This window comes from Lathyrus oleraceus, chromosome 3, assembly GCF_024323335.1.
Source record: "Lathyrus oleraceus cultivar Zhongwan6 chromosome 3, CAAS_Psat_ZW6_1.0, whole genome shotgun sequence".
In the NCBI taxonomy this organism is placed as follows: Eukaryota; Viridiplantae; Streptophyta; class Magnoliopsida; order Fabales; family Fabaceae; genus Lathyrus; species Lathyrus oleraceus.
The window spans coordinates 104,167,750-104,184,628 of NC_066581.1; positions in this window are offsets into that span (position 1 = coordinate 104,167,750).

The window sequence follows — 16,879 nt, forward strand, 5'->3', positions numbered from 1 at the left end:
GGCCATAATCTCTTGACCTCGATCGACTTCTTGGATGGTCTCCATTAGTTGTCCCATTTGTGATCTTACTTGGGATACTTCCTCACAAAGGAAGGCTTGGTTTTGTTTCAACTGGTCCATTATAGCTTGCTGGTTGTGGCACGTGTTGTAATGGTTCCGAGAAGTCAGTTTGTTACGTCGGTTTCTGATCAAGAAAGGATGAATGATGAGTTTTTTTGTTTGTTTTTGGTTTTGAAGATGCAAATGATGCATGAATGTTTTATTTTGTTTTTTTTTTATTAATGCAAAGCTATTGAGTTATTCGTGTTATTTATCGCAAGAAATACTTAACAATTTACAGTTGCAATCAAGAATAATGGAAATACACAGAGAGTAAATCGTAACAAAAGCTTCATGTGTCCTTTTAAGGGAATAATACAAGTACAAGTACATTGGAAATTGAAAAATACAAGTTGTTGAAACAAACAAGCAAACTAAATCCCAACCCTAAAGGTAACCCCTTGAGACTTGCGGAGAGCCTAAATGTCGGTAATGAGCTCTGCCATTGTCTTCTTTCATAATTTGACAAATGGTAGACCTCTTCAGGGGTGTTCTCAACGCACATGATCAAATCAACCTCTTTCAACTTATCGGGAAAGTCTTGGAGAACATAATTAGTCTTGGACCATCATGTTTGCATTCTTGTCTCTCCACTCATTATAGAGGGTTTGAAAGTTTTGGATGATGTCATACCTTTGAGCTATTGAAGCTTCTTCCCTATGGCATCTCTCCTCCCAATATCTGCAATTGTTTTGTAATTCCACGTAAGCTTGGTCGTAGATTCCCATCTTCAGATTCTTAATTTGCTTGCAAGCTCTTCCAAGATTGAATTGTTCACGTAAGAAGCTTCGGTGCACATTCTCCCTTTCCAACTGTTCTTGGGATAACAGATCCTTGCACTCTTTGAGAGTGGTCCTTAGCTCTGGGATTTGGGCTTCATAATCCTCCCTAGCCTCTTTCTTCATTACGTTAAACCTCTCTACAATTCTCTCAAGCTCCTTAATAGTTCGGTACGCTTGATCCAACTTGTCTGTATAAGAGTCTAGCTCAGAATTGGCTCCTTGTAGAGCACCACCAACCCAAATTCTTTGGCCTTTTACCCCCCTTAGTGTCTTCTTCCTGACTATAGAACTCCTCACAAACTTGCTTACCCTTGTCTTCCAAGGCGTAGTTATGTTCCTTGGCACGACCGAGTTGGACTCATAGTTGAGTGTTCTCCAACTCGAGCTCTCGTATCTTATTGGTAAGTTTGTCCATGTCTTCTTGCAATACGGGTCGGGTTCGGGCACCAATAGAAATGATGAAGAATCATAAAGGAAGGGAATCTTAACAACCCTAGCCCTTTCTTTTACCCACACAAGGTAGGGTTCTTTGGCTAAGATGTTAGTTTTTCCCCACTGTTGATCGATTCAGATTATTCTTGTCCAAACTTTATTCATTCTCTTCACGGTTCAATTGACTGTATCCACGGTATTGACGATGAAAGGTACAAGGTCTCGATCCTTGGGAGGACTCAATATAGCATACCCCAACTATCTCTTGAGTAGCACAAGGTTGTAACTGATGTAACCATGTGTTTCTATTAAGGGGACATTTAGGAACCCTCCACATCTTTAAAGGACGTCCTTGGTTTCCTATTATCTCTTGTACTAAAGGATTGAACTGGAGGAGAGAGATGCAAATCTTTGGGGCCAAGATAAATTGATAAAAGCAAAGGGTCCACGTTGAGGCATATGGGTCCTCACCCATAGATGCAAGAGGGGGAGCAACAGATGAAGGTCCCTCCTCTTTTCTCATGCCTTGCATGAAAGGTATGATAGAAGTCTACGAGCAAGAATGGCACTGGGTTGTTGACTAGGAAGACTTCCATTGCCAAGTGATCCACGAATTTGTCTATGTTAGGGAATAAAATAATTCCATGGAACAAAAATGTTAACGACGTGCTACATAATTCTTCCATATCATCCTTAATCATATTTCAAGCATGGTTTTCAAGGAATTTCTGAGTTAGACCTTTAATGGTACCTTTGGGTCCCCAATTGGCCACTAGTTCATTCGCGTTGATACCCAAGATGACAGAGAGTTCGGACAAGTAAAATCCTTCTTCCAACTTGGGGAAAGGGTTATATTCCTTTATTGGTCGGTTGAGAAGCCTCTCAATATCTTCCAGAGTTGGGGAAACTTGAAATTCGGGGAATGTGAAACATCTCAATGGGATGTCATAATACTGAGCTAGAGTGGTAAGTGCCCCATAGTCAACCTTTTCTTTTATGAGGTATATGATGTTTCCATATATAGCTCGGAATCTGTTATCCGTGGGGGAGGTTACCCTAGAGCAGAAGACCTTCAAAGTGTCAACTTTTGGACTCTTGTATCTGAAGGAGAAAGTGTTTTTCCTTGAGGTAGGATCCATGATTGTGTTTGTAAAAAGTCTTGTATTTTTTGCATTTAAACAACGAGATGCTTAAGAGCTTTGCTTATTGATTAATGATGTATGAATGTTCATGAATGCATGGATGAATTGTTTTTATTGGTTTCAACGGATCTTAGGCACATGGTTCAAAATATTGGATTACTGTGATGATGAGTATGGTTTAATAATGACAACTTTTCAAACCAAAGTTCTCACTTTGCAAGATCTAGGGATTTTGAGAAATTGGGTGTAAGACACTGCTCTTAGAGTCATGGACTCCCTTGATTGTCCGCTGCTTATGTCAATTTACTTGCCAAGCAAAAGCTTCATCAAGGAAATCTACTCTAAGTGAGATCTTCGTATCGACCCTTGCGAGGAAAGATCCTTGGGGACCTATACTACGCGACCATCGGTCTAGGCCAAAAAGGTTAAATGTTCTACAAAAGGGTTCTTAGGGTCACAAACTCTAATAGAGATAAGAATACTTACGCAGAAACCTCGACGGTCATCAATATCTCTAAGAGAGTCTACCATTAAGTGAGGTTCTCGTACGACCCTTCAGGGGGAAAGCTTCTCGGGGACCAATACAACTTAACCACTCCTATCTCAAGCAAGCTCTCAGACTCGGGTGGAGAGTCTTTCATACAAGGTTTTAATTGCAATCATTATTACTTGTCTATGTTCTTCGTCACGGAGCTAAAGTTACAGACACACAAACAAATATATATACAGTTAGTAATAAAAGAATAAAAGAATGGAAACAGTAAATAAACGGATAAATCCCCCCCATACACAAAAAGGACAACCCAAACTAGTCTAGACTTGCTTAAGAAAACTGGATCCTCAGCAGAGTCGCCAGCTGTCGAAATCAGAGTTTTAAAAAGGAGAACGGTATACGAAACTGGACGAATCGAACGAAAGAATTGCCTTCTCAAAGAGAAGAAAAGGCAAAAACATAAGAGTCGTCACCGAATTTTATTTGGGAGTTCCTCTATGGTAGAGGAGAGGGAAAATAGTCGTTAAAACCCTCAAGAGAAATGAAGGTGCACACAAGAAGTGCAAATACGGATAAAGAATTGGTCTCGCAACCGAGACTTGGGTTCGAAAGTCGATTACGCAATGGGAAGGTAATATCACCCCTCACTTACATGGTACTCCATGGGAACCATTTAGGTTGTCTTTATACGTGGGTATTTATCTCACTTATTTCTATTTTATTCTTATTTTCAAAAAGAGTGTGAGAGAATGGAATTTTGGGTTTTTTTATTGTGTTCGCCAAGGATTGTGATCCTTGTGCCTATGTATCACTCATCGGGTGATGAGGAATTAGAACTTCGTAGTTCGTATTAGAAAATGTTTGTCTGTTGGTTGATATTACATTTGAGAAAATGGTTTTTGGGGTGGTGTCCTAAGGCACAAAAATGAGTTTGATGAGTTATGTTGTTTTTACCTTGAATAAGGGTTTATGAAAAAGAGTTTGTGATTAGATTGTACTAAAGTCTACGGGTGGTGGTGAAAATTTTAGACAAACAAGCCAAGCCTCTTGTGTCCAAAATAATCAGATTAAGGGTAGGAAAGCTCCATTCTTACTAATTCTTCACAACTTAAGGCTCATGACGTACAATTTTAATCATAGTTTTAATTTATTGTGAATTTGATTAAGAAAATACCACTTGATATTGGATCAAGGGTTTGTTTATTTCATTATGAAATTGGGTAATGTAATGGATATACAAGGTAACCAAACAAGAAAGTAAAGTGTATCATTGTAAGGTATCCCAAGAGAAAGTCTTGTGTGTGCAAAAGTGGCCTAATCTAACAAAGGATAATGGTCTTACAAACATGTCTCCCTAGTGTAATGTCATGATGTCATTCTTACAACAGGTATATAAGTTACAGATGAAATCCAAAGTTGATACTAAGTATCACAAGATAAGGAAAAGTCCTCCAAGCAAAGGTCCTAAATGAAATCCTCTAAGTCTAATGGTTGATTGCAAGTGGAATGAATCTTTTTGGTCTTATCATTTTATCATGTTTTTGTTGTTTTTAATTGTATGATGACAATAAGATAAATGACAAATATAAATATGCATGATGAGTTTTTACAATGATGATGATGATGATGATAATGATTACTTGAATGTAAATTACAATGTAATAACATAAAAGTAAATAACAAGGTAATAATGATAAAGTCACAATAACAATAATTAGTGAGTATGGATGACATAAAATGAACCACGAGACAATAGTAACAAGATCATAATAATGGTTAGTGATAATAGAGTCAATAAAGTGCAGTTAATGGTTAGTAATATGTTCAAGTTACACTCTTGAGGATTATCTATCCTTAGGTCAAAAGATTCAAAACATGGCGCATCAAGGGATAACTTATCATTGATGCAAACTATTGAAGATGATAAATGATTAATTAATAGTAGATTTGTAACAATGAAAGTTATGCAAACCCTAATTCCATCTATAAATATCTTGACAAAAGGAAGATTGTATCATTCAAGGGTCAAAGATTAATAAGTTGACTAAATGGTTAAGTTGGACAAGTTATAAAATGATTAATGTATAAGCTAAACAAGGAATCATAATGGTTAGATGGTTGGTATAAACAATGAATCAAAATGAATCACAAGTTAATATATACAAGCAAAGCTTCACCTATGTGTCAAATGATCCAAGTTTTGTTAATATATAGGCAACTTATTTATGCCTCAAAGTATCATGAATGATCCATTGATCATTCATTGATAGATTTGAAACATAGAAGGTTCAACCACCCATAATCCATTCATAAACATCACTCAAGCTTTTCCAAACCCTAACTCACCTTCCTAACACCTCATCTGAGCTACTCAAACTCATCGGAGTTCACTTCTGAAACTGATTCCAATCAGGTAGCTACACTTACCCCCTTTCACTCAAATAAGTTACCATTCAACCCGAAATCATCCACTGAAGCTTAACCATATGGTTTGAGTGTTGATTGTTTACTGTTCTTCATTTAATTTTTGTTTTATGTCAAGTTGTTCTTCTGAATTTTTGGAAAATAATCCACACTCAGAGCCAATCAATGGCTCATGAGTGTGGAGGTTAGATCGTTGATGTGTGTAGAAGTTATTTCCATGCTTGAATCCAATTAAAAACTTGTTTTTTTAAGATTTGATTTTAGTGTATCAAGGATGAAGATAAAGTTTCACACGCGGGTTTTTAAATTTAAAAATTTTCGTTGTCTATTTCTGATTGGTCATCTTGCGCGTGTGTTTCTTTTTGGGATTTGTTTTATTATTTATTTATTTGAAGCGCATTTATATGACCAAGAGCGCTTGGCTCAGTTGGTGAGGGTGTTGACTCAATGACCCCAAGGTCAGGGGTTTAACACCCAGCGTGCCCATTTGCCTTGTCTTTTATTTTATTTCCTTTGTTTTATTTATTTCACCCTATTTATTCTCTTTTCATTTTATTTTTTCCCCACTGATTTTAATTCTGATTTAAAATTTGTCCAACACAAACCTTTTTTTATTTTTTCCTCTTCTATTTTATTATGTTTTGTTTCATTTCATTTGAGCATTTTTTGATTGACTTATGAGGTCTTGAACATTGATAGCTAATAAAGTCTATTAGGTCATGATTATGGAATGATTAGGGTTCATTGAACCTTCTATGTTTTAAATCTATTAATGAATGACCAATGGATCATTCATGATACTTCAAGGCATAAATAGGTTGCCTCTATATCAACCAAACTTGGATCATTTGACACATAGATGAAGCTTTGCTTACATATATCTTAACTTCTGACTCCCATTGATTTATTTTGTTTCCATTGTTTATACTAATCATCTAACCATTTTACTTTCTTGTCCATTCTTGTTTCCATTAATTAGGGTTGATTGAACCTTCTATGTTTCAAATCTGTCAATGAATGATCAATGGATCATTCATGATACTTTGAGGCATAGATAACTTGCCTCTATATCAATCAAACTTGAATCATTTGACACATAGATGAAGCTTTGCTTGTCTATATTAACTTGTGATTCCTTTTGATTCATTGTTTATATTAACCATCTAACCATTATGCTTCCTTGTTTACCTTGTACATTAATCATTGTATAAATTGACCAACTTAACCATTTAATCAACTTGTTAATCTTTGACCCTTGAGTGATACAATCTTCCTTTTGTCAAGATATTTATAGATGGACTTGGGGTTTGCATAACTTTCATTGTTATAAATCTATTGTTAATTGATCATTGATCATCTTCAATACTTTGCATCAGTGATAAGTTATCCCCTGATGCACCATATTTTGAATCTTTTGACCTAAGGATAGATAATCCTTAAGAGTTTAACATGAACATATTACTAACCGTTAGTTACCCTTTATTGAATCTGCTTATCAGTAACCATTATTATGATCTTGTTACTATTGTCTTGTGGATCATTTTATGTCATCCGTACTCACTAACCATTCTTATTGTGACTTTATCATTATTACCTTGTTATTTACTTTTATGTTATTACATTGTAATTTACATTCGAGTACTCACTATTATCATCATCATCATTGTAAAAACTCATCATGCATGTTTATATTTGTCATTTATTTTATTATCATCATACAATTAAAAACAACAAAAACATGATAAAATGATAAGACCAAAAAGATTCATTCCACTTGCAATCAACCATTGGGCTTAGAGGATTTCATTTAAGACCTTTGCTTGGAGGACCTTTCCTTATCTTGTGATACTTGGTTTCAACTTTGGATTTCATCTATAACTTACATACCAGTTGTAAGAATGGTATCATGGCACTACCCTAGGGAGACATATTTGTAAGACCATTGTCCTTTGTTAGGTTAGTCCACTTTTGCACACACAAGGCTTTCTCTTGGGATACCTTACAATGAGACCCTTTACTTTCTTGTTTGGTTACCTTGTATATCCATTACATTACCCAATTTCATAATAGAATAAGCAAACCCTTGATTCAACGTCAAGTGGCATTTTATTAATCAAATTCAAAATACATTAAAACTATGATTAATATTGTATGTCATAAGCCTTACATGGTGGAGAATGAGTAAGAATGGAGCTTTCCTACCCTTACTCTGATTATTTTGGACACAAGACGCTTGGCTTATTTGTCTAGCATTTTCATCTCCATCCATAGACTTTAGTACAATCTAATTACAAACTCTTTTTCATAAACCCTTATTCAAGGTAAAAACAACATAACTCATCAAACTCATTTTTGTGTCTTAGGGCACCACCCTGAAAACCCTTTTCTCAAAGGTAGAATCAACCAACACACAAATATTTTCTGCTCTGACCTACGGAGCTCTGATTCCTCATCACCCGATGAGTGATACATAGACACAAGGGACACAATCCTTGGCGAACACAATTATAAAAAAACCCAAAGTCCCATTCTTTCACACTTTTTTGAAAATAAGAATAAAATAGAAATAAGCAAGAATAATAGCCATGTATACGGACAACCTAAATGGTTCACATGGAGTACCATGGACGTGAGGGGTGCTAATACGTTCCCCTTGCGTAATCGACTTCCGAACCCAAGACTCGATAGCAAGACCAATTCTTTATTCGTATTTGCACTTCTTGTGTACCCCTTCTTTTCTTATGATGGTTTTGTCGACTATTTTCCCTCTCCTCTCCCCGAGAGGAATTCCTAAATAAAATTTGGTGGCGACTCTTCTGTTTTTTCCTTTTCTTCTCTTTGAGAAGGCAATTCTTTTGTTTTGTCTGTCTAGTTTCGTATACCGATCTCCTTTTTAAAACCCGGATTATCACAATACCACAAGTTGGGTTAATCAGCTTCATGGTTAATACACCATTTTCTTGGTTAATCATTGATTCTCAGTTGAAAGACCATTTGTTTTTTGGTTGACACCTTCATGGTTATTCACCCCTTTCTTTGTTTTGACACCACCTTTATATTTTATTTCTCTTTGGTTTAAACACCACAAGTTGGGTTAATCACCGTAATGGGTAATACACTTTTTCCTTGGTTAATAACTGATTCTTAGTTAAAAGACCATTTGTTTTGGGTTGAAACCTTCATGGTTATACACTTTTTTCTTGGTTTTGACACCACTTTTATATTTCCTTTCTCTTTGGTTTAAACACCACACGTTGGGTTAATAACCTTCATGGTTAATACACTCTTTCCTTGGTTAATCACTGATTCTTAGTTAAAAACCCATTTGTTTTTGGGTTTATACATTCATGGTTATACACCCATTTTCTTGGTTTTGACACCACTTTCTTTTCCTCTTTGGTTTAAACACCACAAGTCGGGTTAATCACCTTCATGGTTAATACACCCTTCCTTGGTTAATAACGGATTCTCAGTTAAAAGACCATTTGTTTTTGGGTTGATACCTTCATGGTTATACACCCCTTTTCTTGGTTTTGACACCACTTTCTTTTTCTATTTGGTTTAAACACCATAATTTGGGTTGACACCTTCATGGTTATACTCTCATTTCTTGGTTTTGACACCACTTTTATCTTTCTGTTCTTAGTTATGACACCACAATTTGGGTTGATACCTTAATGGTTATACACATCTTTTCTTGGTTTTGACACCATTTCCATACTTCTTTTTTGCTTTGGTTTAAACACTGTGTCAGTCAATTTCTAGCCTTTTCCGGTTTAAACACCACCCCCAATCATATATTTCTTTTAGTCTTAGCCCTCCGAACTACAAAGATCTGACTTCCTTACTACACTATGAGGATACGTATGCACGAGGATACAAATCCTTGGTGATCACTTTTCTTTCTTTTCCCTCCTTTTCTATCTATGGTTCCACAAACTACGATGCTCTGACTTTCTCATTGCACTATGAGAATATGTAGGCATGAGGGCCCCAATCCTCCTCGAGAACTCTTTTTCTAACCCATTTTATATTTTGCAGGCACATGAAGATAGCAACACCCATCCAAGCAAGAGCAGTCAAAATGGTTCCCATGGAGTACCATGGATGTGAGGGGTGCTAATACCTTCCCCTTGCATAACCGACTTCCTTACCCGTTTCTCTTTTCCCTTGGGTTTTATCGATATTTTCCCTTCCCTCTTTTGGGATAAATAAAGTTTGGTGATGACTCTGTTGTATATTCGATTGTGCGATGCGTTTGAGTATATTTCAGCTAACTTCAGCTGGCGACTCTACTGAGGACGAGCAACCTAGTTTCTAGAAGGATTTGAGCCTAGTCTTGTTTGCTTTATTTCTTCTTGCGTGTATATTTCCTTGTTATGTCTGCTTTTATCATCATGTTTGTTTATTGCATTTACTTTATTGCTTTAGATATTCATCTGCTAAACCATTTTGGATATCTGTGTTTTGCTGTTGTTGGGTTGGGTTGATGTTACTTGAGAGATGCTCTACATCTGATCTTAAGTATACACGCAGGATAGACTCATGGATAGTTATGTTGACATACGTTTCGTGCGTTGGGTTGGCATGAGACCCACACCCAGACTAGATTCACTTAAGGTGCTTTTGTCCTGTGTGAATTCACTATGGAAAAGTATTTTCACTTGTATCCATGACTCTGAGAAGCCTTTTAGGAATCCCCATTTGGATATTAGTGCATACCTATGAGTGGGATATTGGGTTTTTACAGGAAACTAAGCCCCTACATACCTTGTTTCTCATGTGACATCAAACCTTTGAACCTACATCAAGAAAAATGTTCAGATTATATAGAATGGGCCATGCTGTTTAATATCATAAATCATCATTACATCATATAACTCTTTTTGCATATGCATTTCTAGGGAATTTGAGAGTCTAGTTTGTTGATGAGTAATCAGAGATAGCATGAATCTCGACAGAAGAGGTGTGTTCAGTTACAAGTTTAAGGAACCTCATTTGAAAGCTTTGAAGGGATTAGGAAATCGTTTGGTTCTTGATCACAAAGAAGATTTCAAGAAGTCCTATGAGAATCTCTTAGGTATTCTCAACACTGAAGTGAATGCTATAGCAGTCCATACTCTAGTGCAATTCTATGACCCTCCCATGAGGTGTTTCACTTTTCAGGATTATCAGTTGGCTCTGTCGTTGAAGGAATATCGACATATCTTAGGGTTAGAATTAAGGATGAGGTTCCTTTTGTCAGCACCAAGGAACTACCTAAGTCTCATCTTTTAGCCAAAGCTCTACATTTGGAGAAGAAGGAAGTTGAGCTCAATCTTAAGCCCAAGGGTGGAACTCATGGTTTTACTCTTAAGTTTTTGGTAGAGAAAGCCACTACCTTTGATGATGTTGGGAGTTGGGATGCTTTCAACGATGTTTTCGCTTTGCTCATCTATGGGATTATGTTGTTTCCTAGTATGGAAGACTTTGTGGACCTAACATCTATTCATATCTTCCTGTCTAAGAATCCAGTTCCTACGCTTCTTGCTGACACTTACTACTCCATTCATATGAGGACTCAGAAGAAGAAGGGTACTATTGTATGGTGTGGTCCTTTGTTGTATAGGTTGTTTATTTCTCACCTGCCCAACAAGGGTCCTTTCAGTGAAAACAAAAACAATCTCATGTGATCTCAGAGGATCATATCTCTAACCACTGAAGATATTCTATGGTACTCTAGATCTTATGATGATGTCAAAGTCATCCTTAATTATAGAAATTTACCCAATGTACCCTCATAGGTACAAAGGGTGGAATTAACTACAATCCAAGGTTGGCATTACGTTAGTTGGGTTATGCGTTGCTATACAAGACAAATCCCGAGCATGTGGAGGAGTTTATTTTGTATGAAGGGGTTGACAATTCAGAGTTGCTAAAGAATATCTTCAGAGCTTGGAGGGAGGTTTGCCTTCAAGGAAGGGCTGAGTTAGGAAAGAAGAATTACACTGCCAAGGAAGCTTATACGCAATGGGTCAAGAACAAGGTTGAAGAAATCATGTTATCGTTTCCATCTGAGACATCTATGAACATCCAACAGCCTATACTTTCAGTTGTTCCTACCTCCTAGGTTGGGAAAATTAAGGAGACTATCAAGAGCTTAGAGAAAGAGAATGTTAATCTCTGATCTAATCTCGGTAGGCTTACGAGGGAGAATGAAGACTTGGAGCTTAACCTCAACCAGAAAAGAGCAATGACATTCCAAGCAGTGGAGAAAGCCTAAGAGGAGCAGATCAAGGGGAGGAAAGTAGGTCAAGCCTTGAAAGGGACTATTGACAACCTATTTTCCAAGAAGAAATAGCTCGCAGACACACGGTATCAAGAATGCAATATGGAGATCAGTTGTCAAGACCAGTTTAAGAAGCTTCGAGAACAGTTAGAGAGCTGCAAGAGGGAGTTGAAATAAGAAAAAATCCATAATAAGTAGATGGAGGTTTCTTTCTCTCAACACCAAACAAAACTCAACAAGCGGTTTAAGCAGATTCAAGCGTTGAAAGATCAAGCTCATAAAAATAGATAAGATATTGATCAACTTCAGCAAGATGCTACACATTGGGAAAGGAACAATCATCACCTACAAGTTCTCTTGGATCAGAAGGAGTCGTTGCTACAAGACCTTTTGAGTAAACCGATTTAGGCTATACCTTCAAGGATGTACAGTGGTGATTGACCAAGATATAGTGGCTGCATATATACTTTGGGGAGGGGGGGTGTTATTGTTATCTTTGAGCAAACTTGTTGTAGCCCTTGGGACAAAGCTGTAATAATTGTACTCTTTGTTTCATTGCTATGAATATAAAAAGGTTTCTTTTCATTATCAGTTTTATCTTATACCTTCATTTCCTATGCTTTATATTTACTTATAACAAATAAAGACTCGAGGATTCCTTGGAAAATTTTATTTTAAAAAACATAATAATCAAAATCTTTTACATATCATTCATTCATATGCAATTTTCTACCTGAAAACAAAATGTTTACGCCCGTCTTCATCCTCTTCAGAAAGACGAGGACTCGACATCGGTACAACACCAGAGCCAACAAACAAAGAATCATGTGTGAATACGAATAAGAAAATGCTGCAACCAGAGAGGCCTTAGCCCAGCTTCAAGGTTAGATGGGTAATATTCTGGAACATCTCCAAGCTCAGAGAGACAATGTTGTTGTTGTCAATCCAACTGACGCTACTACTGTGACTACTGTTGTTGACGCTACTCTTGTTATGGTGGATCTCGTTGACACTGTTGTTCAACCAAATGTTGTAAGCCAACCTCTCTTTCTAACTGGACCCAGTAGGTTTGTTGCTTCCTATCTATGGGGAATGCCTCATAACTACACTTCATAGTTTGCTAGTGGGAATCCTTTCGTGCCATACCAGTATTTCGTTGTTTCCTCTTCCAATGGGAATTTTGTTGCCTTCCCATAGGGGATGCCGAATCATTTCTCTACTCAAGGGATTGAAACTAAAGAGACTCGTTAGCCTGATGTGAATGTTAACAATGTTGAGGGCCAAAAGCCCGAGTATAGGGGCCCTCCTATGACTTTCCTGATTCCTACTCAACCAGTTTAGTTGAATCCTTATATGTCTACTATTATGGTTCAACCGTTTCCAAACAACATCACGCTCCAATTTACTTATTTTGGGTCACCACTTGCTCCCAATGTGAAACTTAGGGGAATTTTTCTCAAGAGGGCACTCAAGTTGCTTAGACTCTGAATCATGCCTTGTTGTATCAAATGTAACCGCAGTTCATGCCACAACCACCGCCTGCTCAGAATGTTGTTTGTAATACCCCAAAATTTACCCTTCATTTTTCCTGGAAGCATGCGATTATGTTTTACACTTCATTAGCATCATATTAGGTCATACTCATTGCATACTGCATTAGTGACATGGAGATCAGGTTTTTAATAGATCAATCCTTAGCAGAAGGAGCCCATACAAAGCAAGATTTGGACTTCATTTTCTAAGTATACAAGTCTCAAGGGTCTCAGGGGGGTCTAAGTATCTTATTATGGTCTTCAGTTCATCAGTGAAGGATTCAAAGCTATCAGAGTGTTCATCTGGATTTAATCAGAAATTAGGGTTTCATGGCTACCTGCAACAGGCAATGTTTGGTTGGAAGTATAGGAGCTCATCCATGTCATGATTAGAGAGACATCTTGGCCTAGGAAGATTCACAATTATCTCAGAAAGATCCATTGGCAATCAGTGCAATCAGTTCCTGATCATTTTGCCCTAAAACTAGGGTTTGGTATAAATTCAGTTTATTTCTGATTCTTTGGGTGAAACTCTTTTCCATGGCACTCCATATGTCCACAATGGTCTACATATAAAAAATTAGCTCTTTATTTGAGCTAGAAGTGCTTCAATTGATCAATGGAATCGGGAATCAGACAGTTTGGGAAAAGTCAATTGTGGGGCCAGAAAAGTCAACTCCTGACATTTTGAGAGTGGAATCTCAAAATACATGCCTAGGGGATCCTACATGTGAAATTTTATCAAGGTTGGATCATGAATTCATCATTTAATCAGGAATTGGAAAAGTTACTTAATTTGGAAATGGTTGACTTTCCATTTAGGGCAAGTTTTCATGATCGTTGCACTCACTTTAAGCCCATTTTTCATGATCGTTGCACTCACTTTAAGCCCATTCTCCAATATGAAAGTTGTTCCTCTTGTTCCAATATTTTTAGAGATATAAAGTTTGCTCCATTTGGATTAGAATTGAGAAAGTTATGCTTAGTCAAAGTGAGACATTTTTTTAGGACACTTAGAAAAATTTCTAAGTCCAAAATCTTCAAAATTTGTCAAGACTTCTTGGCCCATTTTCTTGCACTTCAAGGCATTATTTGAAAATACTTTATTCACAACAATTGTACCTTGCCATGTCCTCTTTCACATCCTTTTGGAATCATCTCATTTGGATCCATGGTTTGAGAGATACATTCATTTAAAGTGGGCACCATGACTTGATTTTCTAGGCAGATTTTGGGCCTGGCTGGCCCAATCAGATTTTCTAAGCATGCTGCACAAACCAGTCACGTTTTTTACCTCTTTTGGCCATGCATTGGACATCCATTCACTTAAGTTTGACCCAAAATAACAACATTTTACACCTCACTTCACACTTTTATTCTTATGGATAAATCACTTATTAAAAAGCCCATGAGAACACCTAATCCACCCTATTTAAGAAGCTGAAACCCTAACCCTAAAGGAGCATTGGAATTTCGTGGCAAGGAGGAAAAGCTTCATCACATATCATATTCCATTCCACTTCTATTTTCCATTAGGTAATCATCTCTTCCATGGCCATGTTTTGATATATCTGCGCTTGCTTACCATGTTCATCACCATTAATCCTTCCATTTTCATATTTCTTTTTCTTATTTAAAATATTTTCTTCGTCCATAAAATTACCCAAAAATATTTTTCACTTTTCTTAACGTTTTATTTAATTTTATATAATTTTTATTTTCGTATTTTTTTAATACTAGTAATTTATTTTAATTATTTATTCTAACTGGTCCATTTTAACACACTTTTTTTTATTGATTTTATTTCTATGACTTAAAATTATTGTTAACATTTGATTTTTGGGATGAAGGTTGACCACTGTCTCATGGTCAACCTGACCTTTTCTTGGAATTTTATTTAACATTTTCAATTTATTTTGGATTTATCTTTTGACCTAGTTTGGTTGGTTGACTTTTGGTTTGACCTATGTTTCTCTTTAATTAATTCACATGCCAATTTTCATTATTTTTAAAATCTTTTTGGGGGATGATGATATCCTGACCCCAACTTATTTATTTTAATTTTTTATAATTTTCTTGATTAATTTACTATTTATTCTTGATTTATTTCTAACCTAGTCTTATTAATTGACTTTTGGTTTGACCTATGTTTTGTTTTAATTAATTTATGTACCAATTTTCGTTATTTTTAAAATCTTTTTGGGGGATGATGATGTCCTGACCCCACCTTATTTAGTTTATTTTTTCATAATTTTCTTGATTAATTTGCTATTTATTTGTTATTTTTTAAATTGATTTGAATTTTTAGTTGACTTCTTTATGATCGATGTTTGACTTAGGGATTACTTATGGCAATTGAAGAGATCTTTTGATCCCCCCTTGTTCATCTCATATGCCATGTATTCGAGGCCTTTTATCTTGATTTTATTTGGTCCTTACCTCATTTCCTGATTAAATTATTCAGTGGACCCTTCGTGTGCATATTTTCATCTGTTTGATTCATCTGTTATCTTTTATACTTGTTTCTCTCATTCATGCTTTCTATTGCTTGATTATTTAACATGTTCATACTCCCATGCATTGTTTAAATGCTCCATTATTTGATTCTTTGGTTTGATTATATATTGTTTATTTATCCGATCTGATTGATAACTGTTGCCTACTTGTATGATGTATGAGGCATATATTCTTATTGTTTGTTTGCCATGAACAATCCCCATTCATAACAAATGTACCCCTCTCCCATAAAGTGTACACTATTTATTTCTTTATTTCTTTAGTCACCTGTTAATACAAGAATTAAAGCGAACATCCGATAACCATTTCAAAATAAGATCAAAAGCTCGATCCAACGTCGAGTAATCATTTTCAAAACTTAACAGAACCAGCACACATTCATCCATCCTCTTGTAAGTTGATTGCCTCAGGCATCGCCATCTACCTGTAAGCCGATTGCCTCTGACATCGCCATCTACCCTTATCCGTAACTCCTCTCCGCGCTCCATCCGTCCACTCTTGTACAGTTTAGGTAGCACCCATTAGGTAGAACCCTTTGTATGATAACATAGGTAGAATTCTCTTATTCTTTGCATGCTAACATTAGGTAAATGTTCCCCTTTGTAAATCCTAACACATAGGTCCATATTGCATGACAACTCTAGAGCAGAGCTTCCCCACTTTTAGACCTTCCGTGCGTCTCCGATCTTGTGGCAAGTCAGTCTGTTCTATTGCAAAGAGGTAACTGCCTAAGACTCGATTCAGCGAGCTGCGACACCTACTGCTAGGACGTTGAACACACTGCCCACCCTCCTTTGACACAGCTGGTGTCCTCTTTTGTAAGTCCATGTTCAGATGGCAATCCTTAACCCCTAGTTAGCCGAACTACGTTTTGCTCTGATTCTCATTCTAGATGAGATACGTAGGCATAAGACGCGACGTCTTACCGAGCACACTTCTCTTTAACCCATAGGTAGCCGAGCTACGAAGACTCTGATTCTCATACTCAGATGAGATACGTAGGCAGTGGATGCGACATCCTTGCGAGTCATTTTCTTTTAACCTTCCTTTTAGTAAATAGTACTTTAGATATACCTACATCCTTTAGACTAGAACAACACTTATGAAAAGGGCTCCCTAGGAGTACCTAGGATGTTTTGGGTGCTTAAAACCTTCCCATTGCATAACCAACCCCCTTACCCAGATCTCTG